The sequence below is a fragment of the Canis aureus genome, chromosome 27, assembly GCF_053574225.1.
Source record: "Canis aureus isolate CA01 chromosome 27, VMU_Caureus_v.1.0, whole genome shotgun sequence".
Taxonomy (NCBI): domain Eukaryota; kingdom Metazoa; phylum Chordata; class Mammalia; order Carnivora; family Canidae; genus Canis; species Canis aureus.
The window spans coordinates 15319071-15334171 of NC_135637.1; the positions used below are offsets into that span (position 1 = coordinate 15319071).

Genomic DNA, 15101 nt, shown 5'->3' on the forward strand with positions numbered 1-15101 from the left:
TGTTCATAAAGTCCTCCTCAGACGATGTGTTGCCAACACTTTATCAGGTGGGATTTGTGTCTCGCCTACAGCTCATCAGGCAAAGGTGATCCACTCCTGTCAACAACTCTGTAGAGAAAGACAAGAATCTGCTAAGAAGAACTGTATTAGGTGCAAGCCCAGCTGAAGGTAGTTTAAACAATGAAAGGTTCATTTGTCTCACACACTGAGTATAGTCAGAGGTGGGCTGCTGGTGAAATTGACCCAGCCGCCCAACCAGATTGTCAAGATCCCAGCTTTCTTGGTTGTCCCTCCACCTTGGCATTTTGACATTTTATTCTTGTGCTTGTCTTCCTCATGTCCAAAGATAGCTGCTTCTGCTCCAGACATCACATCAGCATTAAGGCAGGAAGGAGAAAAGACTGGCACCAAAAGGCTTTCTTCTGAAGCTTCCTCTTTGATAAGAAATCAAAACTCTCTTCCCAACAGACTTCTGCATACATTTTATGGGGCCAAACTGTGCCATATGGCTTACTCTAGCTGCCAAGAGGCAGGGAAAGGGAATCTTTTCTTTCTTTTTTATTTTAGAAGGCAGGAGGGGAAAGGACGTTGGGAATGGGTGTTTGGATCAGTTAACCCATGGTGTAGTCATAGCATCGCAAACGTTTTTATCAACAGCTGGAACTGTTTGGGGGCATCGTCTCCACCCCCCGACCCCCTACCCTGTTTGCTCTGACTTCCTGTGTCTCACCTGTCTCTTACCATCTTCAGACCCTGCCCCTAACTCTTCCCATTTGGGTCTGGGCTCTGGGTTTGGGAGACACATCCAGACTCTGCCATGCTGGACTGAGCTTTGCACTTAACGTTTGACATTTCTGTCAAGTTGCTTTCTTTTTTTCTTTTTTTTTTTAATTTTTAAATTTATTTATGATAGTCACACACACAGAGAGAGAGAGAGGCAGAGACATAGGCACCGGGAGCCCGACGTGGGACTCGATCCCGGGTCTCCAGGATCACGCCCTGGGCCAAAGGCAGGCGCTAAACCGCTGAGCCACCCAGGGATCCCCTCAAGTTGCTTTCTAGTCCGTAAAATGCTGGCTCATCAGAAGTACTGTTCCTATGACAATGGATTTGGTGCTGGGCTCCACAGTGCCGAATTCCCGGCTTCCAGGAGGCTGCCCATTAAACTCAATTGAGGGAGGGCACTAGCACATCTTAAATCCTAGTCATTTCACAGGTCTGGAAGGTGCTGGGCTGGCAAAGATTGGCCTGAGTTAGATTCTTCTAGGAGGCATTTCTTTGGTGGCCTGTACCTGCTACATCTTGATTTGGGGTCCCTTTCCCAAGAGCATCAACCTCCTGCCTCTCCAAGATTCTGCTTTTGACTACATGTCATAGGACAGTTTTGAACTGGACAACAGTGCAGTTTTTCTTGGGAGGGTTTTCTATACCCTGCAGTCCCACAGATCATGAGCTGGGTGACATGTGAAGCCATTGAGGGAGTGTCTATGGTCAGGTGTGCTGTGGCTCTGCAGCTTGGAACCGGATCTAGGTTCACGATGACCATTTTGTGATGCCATGAGCTCCCCATCCCCAGCTGGTGACAAGCACCAATGTCTCCAGACGTTGCCCAGTGTCCTCTAGGGGCCCAAATTGCTCCTGATTGAGACGCACAGCTGGCCACCGCTCTGGTTCAAGCCCCGGCTCTGTCACATAAGAATCACGTCACCCTGGCCAGGTTACTTTACCTAAGTAAGCTTCAATTTCCTTGCTTGTAAGTTGAGAGTAATAAAAGGATCCACCTCAGAGGGTTATTTTGAAGATTCACTGAGTGGATATTTGCAAAGTGGAAACAAGCAGTGCCTGGTGCTGAGTAAGAGGGACAACTGTCACTCTTGTTCTTTCTCTTGCTGCTTGAAGGCGAGAAACAGGCCAGTGTTTTATCTTTCCGACCTCATTGCATGGTGTGTGCTGACCTTCAGAGGGTGTTTGCTGAATGAATGTATGACCTTTAAGCACTGTCTTCCATGTACAAACAGTGGACACCAAGCCTAAACCTAAGGAGGTCTGAAATCTCACTTCCCAGCCTGTCCGCAGACCCACGCGTCCCCCCAGGAGATGTGGGGCATCCAGTCAGCCCCCACTGGTGTGTGGATAACCCTGCAGCAGCACTTTCTGGTTCAGAACCCCCACACACACACCGCCCTGCCCCCCACAGAGAAAAGAGGGGAGGGAGAGATGAACACAACTCTGAACATGGCAGCAAAGTCAGCTGGTGTGTGGGGAGCACAATGTTCCAAACACAATTAAAACTCAATCAGGGTCCGGAAAAGTGCATTAATGTCCCTCAATCAGGCAGCAGAGCACATGTGGCATAGGCGTCTCTCTGGGGGCCACTTCTTCAAGGCCTGTCATGATGGCAGTGACGGCCCCCCTGTCCCTGCAGAACCCCTTGCGACTTGGCCCAGGCCTGGGCCTCGGAGCCCCGGGATCCCTAGTATAGGGAGGGAGCCTGGGGCCATCTCTGTCTGTGTTTTGTTGGTCTAGGCAGATGCCAAAGAAGAGAGAAATCAGATGAGTCTCCCAGAGTGTCCATTTAATTTTGGGAAAGCATGTGAGGGGCTCACCCGTTCCGTCAACCAGTATTTCATTCAGGGACCACTTCTCTGAGCCCAACACTGGGCTAGACCGGCGTTCTGGACTGCAGACAATGTCCCCGTGGGACACTGGGCAATATCTAGAAATGATTTCAGTTGTCACAACAGGGGGGTGCATCTAGTTTATAGAGGCCCGGGATGCTGGCCCACATCCCACAATGCACAGGACAGCCCCTGCCACAAAGAATGGTCTGCTTCAAAATAGCAGTAGTGCTAAGGTTGAGCCTCTGGCCGAGGCCCAAGGACCATATGCGTATGTTATATGTATACAGCGGTGACCGAGGCTGGGGTCCCTGCCTTGGCTGGATTTTCATGACCAGAGTCATCTTAACTGTTTAAGTAGCCAGATTTGGACAGAAGTCTCTTTAAGCATAACATTGGTCTTTCTTTTGTCCTCTGTCCAAGCGTGGGCCTGGTGGTGAGTGTGTATGTGCGTGTGTGTGTGCGCGCGTGCGTGTGTGTTCAGAGCCGTGGGGGGTATATGTTTGGACTTGTGTGGTTGTCTGTTTATGTCTGTGCGCATCGGTGTGGCTCTGTTCATAAGAGAGATTTTTTTTCTCCCCCTGTCATTTCCTTCCTCTGCTTGCCAAAGAAGCATGGGTGGCTTGCTAGGACCTTCTGGGGTTGAATTCGTCACCAGACAAGATTAAGAAATCTTTAGGGACCTCCCCTCTTCTGTGCCCCCTTTTGTTTTCCTGCTTGTCTCCACCCCGTCTCCCCCCTCCCTCCACTACCTTCCCTGCCCCCACCTGGGCGATAAAAACTAGAGGTCAATAAACTTGCCTCTGAGTCAAAGCTTTGAACTTGAAGTTTGGTTTAGGCTAACTTTGCTGTGCCTGTGTGAGTATCCAGGAAGCTCTAAAAATGGTGTTTCAGAGGAATCAAAGCACAGCCAGGAGAACAATTGATCCCGGCTTGGGTTTTCCAGCTCAGCACAGCACCATGGATGTCCTGGGCCACTTGATTCCCTGCTAGATAGGGTTGCCCTGTGCATTGTAGGCCATGGAGCAACATCCCCGACTTGGATTCACCAAGGCACCCCTGTTGTGAGTAACAACCAAAAAACGTCTCTGGACACTGCCCAAAGTCCCCTGGGGACGTGAGATCCACCCCCCTGGCTGAAAACCAGTGATCTGCAAATGTACGGAGCAACACCGGAGACTCTCACACACTTATTTTTGTACAGAAGCAGCCAGATACTAATGTGTGATACTACATGAGTCCATTTATATAAAGTACAAAAACAGGCAGAGCTGAACAGAATGGTGGCTGCCCTTTGGGGAAGGGGGACACACAGAGATTGCCGAGCAGCACTGTGAGGCCTCTGGGATATTGCCTTTTTTTCTTTTTTTACATCTAGGTGCTGGGTAAATTTATGCTGCGTGTGCTTTTCTCTATGTATTTTACACCCATATTAGAAGTTGTGTGTGTGTTGGGGCGGAAACAAATATTAAATGAACACATTTGGAGAATCAGAGAAGAGTGTCTTAAAAAAAAAAAAAAAGTCCCAATTGCGCAGATTTGATCTCCATCCCAAACCCTGGAGTGGACGGTTTATGAGCAGCTTTATTTAAGCGATTCTTATACAATCCCTCCAGCTGTTTCTAAAGCTGCAGAAACAATAAGTCTACTGAGCAGTGATCTGATTGAGGAGAACACGTTGTCAGCCTCTGTACAAACATACACATGCGTGCGTGCGTGCGCACACACACACACACACACACACACACCCAGAGATGTCACCAGGCCTGCGTTGAATCGAGTTTCCTGCCTTTGTGTTTGTGTTCTCCAGGCAGTCCTTCAGAGTGCACACACTGCAAACTGACCCACGAAATGGACCGATAAGCCAGGTTGAGACTTAGGAAAACAAATGGCCCTTTTAATCTCTTGGAAGGGGAAAAAAGTAATCATCATGTGCAATAATCAGAGTTTGCCTCTTTACACTTATTTAAGGGCAAGGCCGGGCCTTAGGCCTCTGTCCTGAATCCTTATCACCCGCATCAGCCCCATCTCAGTCCAGAGGGCCTGGATTAATGCCTGTCTGGCATTTCGGGTCTTTATGAACATCAGTGTAGCTGCCGGATGCCCAAAGCAAAGGCTCTAGGTATTCTCTGTTTTATTTATTTACTTTTTTAGTGCTCCCCTTTCAGGGAACCCCAAGGAAGTTTCTGGAAGCAAGCAGGCCACAAGATGTGTCTGAGAGACCCCCAGTCTTCCTCCCAGAGGCCTCCTCAGGCATCAGCATTTGGGAAAAGCTGTGTAGACGCTGCTGCAGCCTCCCCAGCTGGTCAGCATTTATAAAGTGGGGCACATCTGTTCTTCACTGTTAGCGTGGCGAAGGGGAGGGATGGAGAGAGAGAAGAAACCCTAAACACTGGGATCGATCCCACCTAGTGCCAAGAGAAAATTGCTTCTAGGTTGGAATCATGGGGAAGTGCTTCATTACAGGGCAGAGACTGCATCACAGTGCCCCTCTTGGCCACCTCCCTTCCCCCCCTTCCCGCTCTCTCCTTTCTCTCTTTTTAAAAGTCTCCAGGTTCTAGCCCTTCTTGAGATTTACGATGTGTTTTGTTTTGCAAACACCCTAAGATCGTATTTGGGTGACAGAGAGCTGAGAGGTCTGCAGATAGCCTGTTGGTTGAAAAAGAGAAAAAGAAAGTGTAATGTACTGTGAATTGCGGAATATTTTGCAGTGTCTCTTTCATGCATGTACATCAAGTTATGAATGCCCCCATGCGTGTGCAAAGCCCATAGCCACAGGCTCAGAGGCAGCACCCCCCATCACATGCACAGAGAGGCGTGACCTGCTTGCAAACACATGGAAAGACCCACAGGCGTGCAGAAGCATGTTCACTCATGAGCCGATACAGAAAGCAAACTCAATCCCATTTCCCACATCAGCGCGGGATGTGGACACGCACCCCACTATGCAGGCCCTTCTCCGGGGGCCCCTCCGAAAAGTTAAAATGATCTTGGGAGGGACCTGGTTGGCTTCCTCTTCCTGCTTCAGTTTTCCCTGCAACACAGAAGTCTTCTGAAACGGGATTGTGGGGCCCACAGACCTGCTCCACTCTGCTTTCTTAATAAGACCTCCAGGCCCATAACAAAGCCGAAAGCTCCAGAAACGACATCTCACCGAGCTCTAAGCACGGGCCTGGCCCACGACCGTTGGGAGGCCGCTCACTGTTCCTGCCTTCACAGCTGCTGCAGTGAACTTTCCAAGGGGGACTTGGCACCGCCAGAGTGTTACTGGAGACCCTGGCAGAAGAGGGAACACGAAGATCGATGACCCAGGGCCACGTGATGGAGAAGGCCCTTGACAGCCAGGACCGGGAATTCCACGGGGTCTCGGAGAGACAAAATATAAACCGGCCCCCAGTCTTCCATCCTTTTCTCTAAGATCTAATTACAGATGTCTTGACATTCCTTTTGCATAGAGTTTCCTTAAAAGATTTGCCAAGAAGGAACATTTGGAAACTGTGTTTTAGGTATAATCCCGTCTGGGAGTCACTCTTGCTGGCTTGGTCGTTAGATGACAAAACGCTTCATTACTATGAGCGCAGCGGACACCGCGTTTGGAAAGCAGGATGCCTGACCCACATCACAGATCCCATGTTGACAACGGCCTTTTGGCAAAACTTGCTCCTCTGATCTCACATTAATTACGACACAAATATACTTATTGTGGGTACCGAGTTTATGTGGCGGAGTCCTCTTGACACATGTTCACAATAAAAACACATTCTTTTTTTCCCCTTCCCCTGACCCTAAGAAAAAAAAAAAGAAAAAAGATTAACATTTTTCAAGATGCTGTTTTAATGGCATGAAAACTGAGTGTTCACTCTGCTTTTGTATTTTTTTTCTTTTCTCCTTTTTTTATTAAAAAGCCTTTAAACCAAACATTCCTAGCTTGTAATTCCTCTTTACTTTTGCTTTTATGCTGAGGGAGAGACAGATTAGATTAGATTAAAGACCGAGGGACACCTCGTGAAATACATTCCATTTAGGGACAGTTTGGTTGATAGGGTCAATGTGTGCGCGTGCGCATGTGCGTGCATGCGTGAGTGTTTCTTCTTGTGGCTTACTGATGGTCTTTTTGCAAACATGGTGTTCTGGTTTCTCGGAATGCATTTGTTCCTTTGGCTTCTTCCCTTCAGAAGTCTGCAGCCTTTGATTGTGGCCTGACTTTTAGGGGTCTGTGGCGTTTGGGAGGGTGGGCAGTAAATCTTATTAATTCTTCTCTTTAGCTTTGTACAACTTCTCCAAACCTTTTTTCCAAAAGCAGTGGCAGTTTCCTCATGGGCTGCAGATGAAAGAGATTGTTTCATAGACCTCCCCATACCCCACCAAACCCCCAGGTTTGCCCAATGATGTCATAGTGGTAACCAAGGTAACACACTGTGACATCACAACCCAAAGGCTACTGACCTTGGCCTGGAATTCAAAGGAAAAGCAGCCCATAAACTTCTAAAGCAGGCAGGAGATAAATATCCTTAGTCATAAAAGAACAAACGAAGTTTGGGGGGGGGGGGCATGGCTAAAAAAAAAAAAACACACACACACAAAAAACAGAACTTTTTTTTTTTTTTTTTTTTTAAAGAAATACAGTAAAATGCTCTGCCAAATATTTCAGGAAGTGCCAGTGGCCATTTTGATGATGTGAACTAGACTTTAAAAAAGAAAAGAGGAAAAATGAACATGTTGAAGAAGGATTGTTTACAATATTAGAAATCATTGGGCAAATCTTCCCCCAAACTATAATCTGTACCGTGAATCTGAGCAGAGTAAAACAGCAAGCAAACATCCGTTTCTGAGTGACAGGGAATTAGCTACCAGCAAAAAGGGAGAAATCCAGGGAAGGTATTTATCAGAGAGGGAAAGAGCTCCAGGCAACAGGGTATTCTGGATTGGATCCTAGAACAGAAAAATGGGTGAAATTGGAATAAAAGCTGGAGTTTAGTTAATAGTATTGTACCAGTGTTGATTTCTTAGCCTTGAGCAAGGTCCTGTGGTCACCCAAGATGAGAATGTTAGGGGAAACTGGGTGAAGGGTATACGGGGATTCTGCTTTCATCTTTGTAACTATGCTCTCTAAAGTTTATTTATTTATTTATTTTATTTAGTTATTCATGAGAGACAGAGAGAGAGAGAGAGAGAGAGAGAGAGGCAGAGACACAGGCAGAGGGAGAAGCAGGCTCCATGCTGGAAGCCCACTGTGGGACTTGATCCCAGGACTCCAAGATCACACCCTGGGCTAAAGGTAGACGCTAAACTGCTGAGCCACCCAGGGATCCCCCTTCTCTAAAATTAAAAAAAAAAAAATTTAAGATTTTATTTATTTGAGAGACAGTGTACACAAGCATGAGTTGTGGGGAGGGGCAGAGGGAGAGGTAGAAGTAGACTCCCCACTGAACAGGGACCCCTCGCCCCCACAAAGGCGGGTTCGATCCCAGGACTCCGATCATGACCTGAGCCGAAGGCAGATGCTTAACCAACTGAACCATCCCGGTGCTCCTAAAAAAATTGGTTTTGAGAAAAATGGGCCTTTGTGCATGTCCTGGAAGGGCTTCCATTTTACAGTATGGAAATTCTGCTTATCTCTAGGAGTTTGCAGCCAGTACCCATGTGCTGGATTCCTGTGGTGGTGATGAGCACATGCCAGGCAGGTGGCTGGTTAGAGGCACAGGAAAGAGGTAGAGTTCCAGAGTTACCTCTGGGCAACTTAAGAAAAGGAAAGACAGTCTCTTGGTCCATCCCCAGTTTTTTTGCCCTCACAGCCTTGTGTGAGACACCTGGCCCCAATTTCATGGGAATGCTTTTTTCTCAAGATGTCCAGAGGGTAGGTAGATGACACAGCATGAGGAGCTGATCTTTAGAGGCCAGGACAGCACCGAGCGGGGAAAGGGGGAGATCCTATCCCTGCCTTCGCATGGACTTGTGCATGGTATTGAGAAAGCCAGCTCTCTCTCTAGCCTATTTTCCTTGCCTGCCAAATGAAGATATTGGACAACGGATCACATGGGCAAATAGACTTCATGTCAGATGCTGCTTTGGATCAACTGGTAGAGACTGGCTGGGGCTCTCCTGAGCCTGAGATCAGTGAGAAGGAGTGCTGTGATCCATTAGCAATGTCTGCCATGGATGTGGGAAAGAAAGGGGAGGTATGTTTGTCATTTCAGGTTCTTGTACATTTGGGCCTACTCTCTCTGGGGCCTGCTAATCCAAATAGACTCTTGTGTCTTCTCCAATATCTGTGTGGGATAGTAGAACACAAATTCTGGAGCCTGCCAGCAGTGGCTTCTAATCCCATCTTTCCTCCATGTACTAGTAGTTGTGTGGCATCTGACAAATATGACCTTTGACATTGACATGTCAAATTTGCCAAATATAGCATTTGATATTTGACAAGTATGAACCACCCAGGCCCTGTGCATATCCCTTTTATCAGGGAGAGATGGACAAGTTAACAAGGCTGTCTTGTTAACAGACAAGGCAACAAAAACTTTGTGTTATGATGATATAGAGTGTTTTCAGAGAACTGAGTTGGGTGACCTGACTCATACCTAAGGGGCAGGCAAAGATTTCCTGGAGGAAGTAGCACCTAAGCTGGATTTTGAAGGATGAGCAGATATCATCCTGGGGGAAGGGAGCAGGGAGAGAGGAGGATGGACCTTGGCTGGGCTCAGATCATGTAGGGTGGTTGGCCTTGCCAGGGGAATTCAGGCTTTTTTTCTTTTTCTTTTTCTTTTTTTTAAATATTTTATTTATTTATTCATGAGAGATGCAGAGAGGTAGAGAGAGAAGCAGGGTCCATGCAGGGAGCCCGATGTGGGATTCGATCCTAGGACCTCAGGATCATGCTGTGGGCCGAAGGCAGGCGCCAAACCACTGAACCACCCAGGGATCCCCTCAGGGTTTTTTTTTCTGAGGGTATGAGCCATTGAGGAGTTTTCTGCAAGGGAGTTTCATTAGCAAAAAAAATGTCTTTCTGGCTTCAGGCTAGATTTGGGGTGAAGGTGATATTGGAGGCCATTTCTGAATCCAAGTAAGAAATAATGACAGCTTGTAGTAGAAAATAAGCAGAGTGGAGCAGACCATCGAGAGGTATTTGCGGATTGACTGGATGTGCGGGACTCCAATTACCGAGGTTTCTAGGCCTCCATTTCATCATTTGTATGAAGTCATCTGCCCCTACAGTCATTGTGAGGTTTCAATGAAATGAGATGTGTACAGTGCTTAGCACGGTACACTATAGGTGCTCGATAAATGCTAACCATATCCATTACTTCCCAAGAGTCTGGTGATTCAGCCAGGAATCAACATGGTGAAATCAGGTCCCAGAGAGAGGTAAGAGGTTGAGTAGCACTGTACAGCATGTCAGGGGCATACTCAGGATTTGAACCCAGCTCTTCATGATTCCTAATCCAAGGTCCCAATCCCACTCTCTTCCCCTTGGAGCTTCCTTCTGCACTGTGTTACTTGATGTTAGAGGAAAATAAGATTTCTGTGCTAGGTTGAATCACTTCCCTCAAAAAGATCTGCTAAAGTGCTAACCCAGATAGATACCTGTGAATGTGACCTGATTTGGAAGTAGGATCTTTGCAGATATAATGGAGTCAAGATGAGGTCATACTGGATTGGGGTGGGCCCTCATCCAATGATTGGTGTCCTCATGAGAAGAGAGAACTGAGCACAGACACCCACAGGGAGGAAAACACTGTGGGGGAAGCAGAGTCAGAGATACAGTGATGCAGCTACAAAGCCAAGGAGTGCCAAGGTGCCAGCAACCACCAGAAGCTAAGAGAGGCACGGAACAAATTTTCCCTCACTGCTTCCAAAAAGGAGCCACCTCTCCTGTCGACACCTTGATTTCTGACTCCTTGTCTCCAGGACTGTGCAAGAATACATTTTGGCTGTTTTGGGTCCCCCTCAGTTTGTGGTACTCCCCTGCAGAAGCCCGAGGACACTTTAGTCCCCTAAGAGGGAAGTCACTCTCAGATAGCATCAGCTGCTGTCAATGAATCAGGCCTGAACTCTAGGAGGACTTCTGGAAAGGAGAGTAGGGGCCTGGGAGCCTGGGGGTGGCATCACGGTGCTCTTAGAGTTACCTTGACCGTGACACGGTTTCCTGAGTGTGTGCGTCAGCTGTTGGCAATGTCCAGCCTGTGATAACCTTGAGGGATGACCCAGAAGAGAAAAATGTAGGCGATGGAGAAGGGAAATGATGCACTCATTGACAGATGAGAGGCTGCTCCTGGCTCATGGAAGAACAAGGCAGGAAAGCAACAACAATGACATAAGAATAATAATCACAACAGCAAATACAACTACCAGCTTCCTTGCCTTGGATCCAGCTACCTTCATCTCCTGTCTAGATGACTCAGTGGTCTAACTCTCCTCCTTATCCCCATCCTGGACACATTCTTCACTAGCTTCTATTTTGCTCTTTAAGAATTTTTTCAAGTCCATTCTGTTGAGGCATAATTTATAATTTATATAAAACTAAATATACCCACTGAAATATGGTTCAATGAGTTTTGATAAATGTGTGCATCTGTGTAACCACCAACACAATCAAGACCTAGATCATTCTTCAACACAGAGTTCCCTCCTGCCCTTCCCATCACCTGTCTGCCTCCATCTATACAGTCTGGTCCTGTGCAACCACTGATTTGCTTTCTATATCTGTAGATGAGCTTGGTCATTTCTAGAGTTTTAATTAGTGGCACCATCCAGTGTGAACTCTCTTTATGTCCAGGTTCTTTTGCTCGGCATCATGTTTTTGAGATATATCCACATTATTGCATGGATTGATGGTGGGTTCCTTTTTACTGATAAGTAGAATTTCATTACATGGGTGCACAATAGTATATCCATTCACCTGTGGATGGTCATTTGGGTTATTCTCAGTTTTTGCCTATTGTGAATATGGCAGATATGAACATTCAAGTGTAAGACTTTGCAGACATACGATTTTTTTTCTTGGGTAGATATCTAAGAGCAGAATTGCCAAGACAGATGGCAAGTGTATTTGTAAGTCTTTAATGTAAATGACGTAAAATAAAACTAAACCTAAGAGTTATAACTATGTACTTTCTAGAAGAAAGTACACTAGGAAATCTTTGTGACATTGGATAAAGCAGAGATTTCTTAAGACACAGAAAGCATATAAATCATAAAATACAAATAAGTGATAAATGGGGCCTTGTTAGGACTTTAATACTTCTCTTTGAAAGATCCTGTTGAGAAGGGTGATGCATGGAAGTGTTGAATCAGTATATCGTACACCTGAAACGAATATAACACTGTATGTTAACTAACTGGAATTAAAATAAAAACTTAAAAAAGAGAAAATAATAAAAATAGGATCTCAGAAAAAAAGAAGGAAGGAAAGAAAAAAAAAGAAGGAAGAAAGACCCTGTTGAGAAAATGAAAAGGCAAGCCATAGTCTGGGAGAAAATATCTGTAAGTCATTGATCTGACAAAGAACGTGTATCCAGAATAATTTTTTTTTAAAGATTTTATTCATGAAAGACACAGAAAGTGGCAGAGACATAGAAAGAGGGAGAAGCAGGCTCCCTGTGGGGAGCCTGATGTGGGACTTGATCCCAGGACCTTGGGATCATGACCTGAGCCGAAGGCAGACGCTCAGCCACTGAACTACTCAGGTGTCCCTATGTATCCAGAAGATTGAAAGAAGTCCTATAACTCATGAATAAGAAGACAGATGATGCGACCTAAAAACAGGCAAAATATTTTAACAAACACTTCACAAAAGAAGACATGTGAGCTGTCAAAAAGTTCACTAGAAAGCATTCAACATTAATAGTCATTGGGAAGATAAATATGAAAACCATACCGAGATACCACTATTCACCCACCACAATGGCTAAAATTAAAAAGCATCACCAGTCCAAGGGTGGACAGGGATGTGAAGCAGCTGAAACACCCATACACTGCAGGTGGGAACACAGAATGGTGTGGCCACTTTGGAAGAGTGTGGCTTTCTTAAAATCATTTGCTTTTGTAAGATAGTGAAAAAAGTTCTTAAGATTTCCTCAGTGGCTTTCCATGGTTCTAAAATAAAATCCAGCTGTCCTGTGACCTATAGCATCCTCTGTGATCTGGCTCCTGCCATCCTCTGACCTCGTCTTGCATTTTTCTCCCCTGGGTTCTGTCCCTCTCAGCCATGTGACTTTTCTTCTGACCTTGAAGCACGGGTGCTCCTTTGCTGTTCCCTCTGCCTGGATGCTCTTCCTGTCCTTCATCTGGTGATTTCCATGAGCAAGTCTTCCCACAAATGTCCTCTTCTCAGAAAGACCTTGGCTGGTCATCACATCAGAAGAGGTGGCCCTTCCACCATTTCTCAGCCTTTTAGCTTGTTTTATGTACCTCAGAAAATCTCCTATGTCTTTTCTCAGTATCTCCTCCCTTCTCCCCATTCTGCCAACTAGAAAGAAAGCTCCAAGATGGCAGATGGCACATGGCAGGGACCTTGCCTCTCTGTTCAACACTGTGTCCCATAGCATAGTGTCTGTTACACACGAGGACCTTCATAAGAGTCAAGGGGCCCACGTGTGACTTCTTTTTCTTTTGCCCCTTGGAAGTCAGCAAGAGAAATAGGGTGAATCTGTTGAAATCCTCACCCGGTTCCCACATGAAGAGAGACATGCTCTAAGGAGGATAGACAACTGGGATGAGATCTAGACTGGAAACTTCTGCTTCTGTGTTGATTTGCACTCATCAGGATTTGAGCTGGACCTAGGGGCTCACTTAGTGTGGTTCCCTATTCTACAGGTGGGGACACTGAGCCCTGGCAGGTGGAGGTGGAGAGGGATGTGCAAACCTGGCTTGGGCCTCAGGGTTTGGCAGGGCAGGATTTTACTGGATTTGGGTGCCATCTTCTTGGGCAAAGACTTTTGCCAAAGTGTGGAGACAGACCCAGTCAGTGGGTGGATGGCTGAGAGCTTGGGGTCAGCCAGACTGAACCTCAGCTTTGACCCTGCCATGTGCTAGCTTGTGGTCTTGAGTGACGATTTTCCCTCTGTGAACCTCAGTTTCCTGCTCTGTGAAATGGGGACGCTGCTGCCGATGGCCATTCTGTGTAGCATCCTTAAACTCATTATGTGAGGAAATACATATTGCTCGGCTCAGTGGCAAGTGCTTAGCAAGAGCTTAATCAATGGTGACAATTACGATGATTGTGATTGTACCTTCTAGAGCTCTGGTGAGGTTAGCAGGGCAATCGGGATCAGAAGAAGACTCCAGGGACAACCTGAGTGGCCCAGCGGTTGAGCGTCTGCCTTTGGCTCAGGGTGTGATCCTGGAGACCCAGGATCGAGTCCCACATCTGGCTCCTTGCATGGAGCCTGCTTCTCCCTCTGCCTGTGTCTCTGTCTCTCTGTGGGTCTCTCATGAATAAATAAATAAAAATATTAAAAAAAAAAAAAGAGGACTCCATAGAAGGATGGAAGATATCAGTGAACTGTTGGTAGCCTGGGAGTATCCAGAAATCCAAATTCAGCATTTAGAGCAAAGACCCCCAACGTGGAAGCCCCCACTGGCCCTGAGCATCCCTACAATGCCTCCTCAGGTGCCAGGTAATCTGACTCTTGGAGTGGAGGGAAGAGACCTTCTTCAAGGCACCATGAAAGAGCAAAGAGCTGAGGGTGTTCACAATCAGGACTTCTGCCCTTGCACTTCCTGAGACTTTGGGCAAATTACTGAACTTCTCAGTTGATGAAATCTGGAAACATGGGAGGGTTCCTCCCTTGCTCACAGAATTGTGGGGACCCCCAGATGGAGAGGGGTGTTGAAAAGCACCAGGCCTGGTGCCGGCACTCAGGACGCCTCGGAGCAGAGGAGGCACATGGGCTGCACCAGCCAGGGCTTTTGCTCTGCCTGAGAAGTTGGAGTTTCTGAAGCTGCCCACTTGGCTCCAGAAGAGAGAGATTCCCAGACAATTTAAGTGCCCTGGACATGCCTGAACTTGTTGGTGCCATTTTGAATCTGAGAGGCTGTTGAGTTATATGAGTTCAGGGAAAATGCATCTGTACAACTTGTAACCCTATCTAGACCGGTGCAGGTTTCCTCCCCAGCCGAGGGAGGGGGAACAGGAATCCTGGGCTTTTACGAGCTTCTGAGACCTCACCCACCCTTTATCCCATCTGCTTGTCACAATAGTCTGGGAGATAGCCCAGGGAGATGCTAATGTCCTGGAGATCCAGGCGAGAGATAGCTGCTGACTTCAAAGGGACTCCATCTGAACTGGTGGGATGGGGGATGAATGATTGCAGCAACCTTGCAGGGCAGTGAGGTCCTCTGGCTGAGGGGACCGACAGGTCGGAGGCATTCATTCCTCCCAGCGATGGATCAGAGACCATGATGGGGCTTTCTGGCTTCGTGCAAGTCTGCCAAGATGCTAAGTGAAACAAGGGAAGTTGAACTCATTAAAGATAATTGGGA

At 46.9% G+C, this 15101-nt stretch overlaps 2 long non-coding RNA genes across 2 annotated transcripts in view; one reads left to right on the plus strand and one right to left on the minus strand.

Annotated features, from left to right (window-relative positions):
* LOC144299909 (uncharacterized) overlaps nucleotides 1-15101 on the plus strand; it is a 383693-nt gene that overhangs the window by 15749 nt on the left and 352843 nt on the right. The window lies entirely within an intron of this gene.
* Nucleotides 4488-7020, minus strand: LOC144299906 (uncharacterized). Its single transcript, XR_013366543.1, has 2 exons — nucleotides 6722-7020; nucleotides 4488-6403 (listed from the first exon to the last, which is right to left on the minus strand). It is a non-coding gene; the product is annotated as an uncharacterized LOC144299906 (long non-coding RNA).